We start from the raw sequence: 2,957 nt of genomic DNA on the forward strand, positions 1-2,957 counted from the left end.
CCTCTCTCCTCTCTCCTCTCTCCTCTCTCCTCTCTTTCTCTCCCCCCCCTTAATAGTGATGACTCCTTCGGCTTTTCGTCCGTTTCTCTCGTCATTCGGGTGGCTTTTTCGTGCGACGCGACACGCTTCTCCGCGTCCATGCATGTTAATATAAATCAAGTTTTCTCGACAAGTGCAACCACTTTCAGCGATCGTTATTATCATGACTTTGTATACGAATATGATCGTGACTTAACGCGCGGAGCTCGAGTTGAGAATTAATAAGGTTTCGAGCAACGTACTTGCAACTCATCCGCGCGTACGGCTCTCTTGCCAACGGGCAAAATAAATTTCTCCCCTTTGTCCACACCTGTGTGTGTGTTCACGTGTGTATGCACGCCGTACCTCCGCATGCGTACCGAAGAAGCGTAAATTCTAATCAACGGGAAAGCTTAAAGCGATCGTTAGACTATCAATATTATTGCACAATATTTGATATTGCACAATATTGTTGATCATATGAAGACTGTATTACAGCCTCTAAATTATTTGTTTTGAATTGTTTAAGTACTGAAAAAAGAAACTGGTAATAGCTACCAAATGTTGAGTAAAATAATTTCAATCAGATATTCGGTTAATATAACCAAAATACAATTTTACTTATCTAAATATTTAGTAAATGTTATCAAACATAATAATTTAACCATTTAGTAATAATTGCTAATACATATTTAGAAAAGTAAAATTATATTTGCTAATATTAACCAAATATTTGACTGAAATTATTTCACACAATATTTAATAGCCATTTATACCAGATTCTTTTTTTTTGTGAATGAAACATCAATAATATCGTACAAAATAATTATACAATAATATTGAGCTAAGTAACGCTCAATATTAACCAAACATTTATGCTTTATAAAGTAGCCTCTAGATTAGAGGCTACTTTATAAAGCATGCATAAATATCATTTGGACGAAAGCTGCGAACGCGTGTACTCGAGAAGACATGCAGGCGGCAGTAATAGTTGCAATCCACAAACTGTCCTCGAGCGATACTTGGCGTAATGATAAGAGCTACAGCACACAGAAAAACGTAAAGCAATAAGACGTAAGCAATGAGGGAATCGACCAAATCACAGTAGAGACTGTAAATTATAAGCCAATAACGTGATCAGTAACAAATAACAAATATTGATTAGCTATATTACTGCTTTATGTCAATTACTACTTATGCCTTTTGTGTACCGTAGTCTTAACAACCACATTTATAACAATTATCAACGATAATGCTTTTGAGATCCATTATTAGAATGTCAATATTTCGTGAACATTGCAGTTCATTTCATCAGGACGAAAAGCAGCAGTCTGATGCTCGCGGATATATTAACCAACACTTTAAATTTTAAATCGTGGACAGTGCGCTGAAAATCACTTCGGCTCCGACTTCGCGAGTCGAAGAACCTTCGAAAGAGAAAATAAAATGTAACTCGCTCGTGCTATGCGATGCCATGAGTACGTCTTCGCTCGCTAATATAAATAATGCGAGCGTGGAAAAGGAGCGCGCGCGTGCAACGGAATGCACCGGACCCGTAATCCGCTAAGGAGGAGATTAAGCGAATGGCAAACACGTGCTACCTTTCGTTTTTCACTTTTCTACTCTCCTCCCCGCCCGCGCCGTACCCCGCATTTCAGTATCCTTCTCGGATAGATTTACGAACGTGACGTCTATCCGCGCTCGTACTTCGCCTCCCGTTTCTTCCTCTTGCTCTGCCTTTCGGCATCTACCCGCTTCGTCTCGAGTTTCACATCACCTTTAGCATCGCGCGCGTTCGTTCGCACTTGCCCGCTCGCTCGCTCGCGTCGTAACATCGTGACGCGAAGCGTGCATAAGATGGTTATCCTATCGCGTCGCATCGTAACGATAAAAACAAAAGCGCGGTTCGATTGCCGCGCCTCGACAGTTAGCCGATCGAAAACGACGCGACGCGACGCGACGTATCGCGTTTATCGATTCTCTGCCAGAAGCAGGTCGAATCATCCAGATGATCCTCATTAATGACACTTGGCACGTCGCGATAATATACAATCAGCGATAAAGGACTATGTCCAGTTTGGGTCCCAGTTGAACAGCATTGAGACCTAGCTAGGATTGTAGAGCATCAAAAAAGGATTAAAAAGTTCCATATGCACAACTTTGTAAAATGAGTCCCTTGAATGCTACAGCTGTTCAAAGTTCGCTATTATAACCATGTATTGTGTACCATGTAGGATTGATTTTATTCGATTTCTCGAATTATCTAGTATCTGGAATATGTCCAAGACAACTAAACCTTTTTTGGACCCCAAATGAATAGTTATAAGTGACATATATGTATATTAATCGATGAAGAGGGGAGAAAGATACTCAAAGTATGAAACAAAAGATTTTAATTGCCTAATTGAAATATGGCCAATATATGTGTTCTAGGAGCACTCAGGAAACCTCTCCTATAAAAACGGAGAAATTAAGGGCATATTAAGGCCACGAACGCTCGATGTTTTGTAGCGAAGCTTATCTTAAAGTCAATACATATAATTACAATTAATACACTGAGAGAAAACAAAATAGTTCCAGCAACTATAAATTTGGCAACTTTTGCAATTGAAGTACCTGTAACTAGTTTTACAAAGTAATAGAAACTGAAGTAGTGCTGAATATTATAAAAATATAGTCACGGTAATAAATTGTATGCACTATTAATTGGTAGTGCAGTAGTGACTCAACTACATTGAGTAGTTACTTGGACTTCATGCAAATAGGTATAACAATTACATTTTTCTAGTTTAGACAAAAATTTTTAAAGGGTCGCTCAGTACGAGTAGTACGCGGCTTTGTCACCAGAGGGACGTAGCGGAGTTCAGTTTCTCCTAAGAAGGAAACCACTCGCTTACGATAAAAGGCGCAACGTTGGTTTCAAACTTGGAAGACAAAAA

General features: G+C 39.3%; 1 protein-coding gene and 1 long non-coding RNA gene across 2 annotated transcripts in view; one reads left to right on the plus strand and one right to left on the minus strand.

Annotated features, from left to right (window-relative positions):
• Positions 1-1,114, plus strand: part of LOC108725193 (uncharacterized) — a 10,514-nt gene extending 9,400 nt beyond the window's left edge. The window contains exon 3 of the long non-coding RNA XR_001936742.1: positions 917-1,114. This is a non-coding gene — a long non-coding RNA (uncharacterized lncRNA). The remainder of the gene's footprint in view (positions 1-916) is intronic.
• Positions 1-2,957, minus strand: part of sog (chordin short gastrulation) — a 48,160-nt gene that overhangs the window by 23,240 nt on the left and 21,963 nt on the right. The gene's annotated exons all lie outside the window — the stretch shown is intronic.

This window comes from Mycetomoellerius zeteki, unplaced genomic scaffold (genome assembly GCF_001594055.1).
Source record: "Mycetomoellerius zeteki isolate Tzet28-1 unplaced genomic scaffold, Tzet1.0 scaffold328, whole genome shotgun sequence".
Classification (NCBI taxonomy): Eukaryota; Metazoa; Arthropoda; class Insecta; order Hymenoptera; family Formicidae; genus Mycetomoellerius; species Mycetomoellerius zeteki.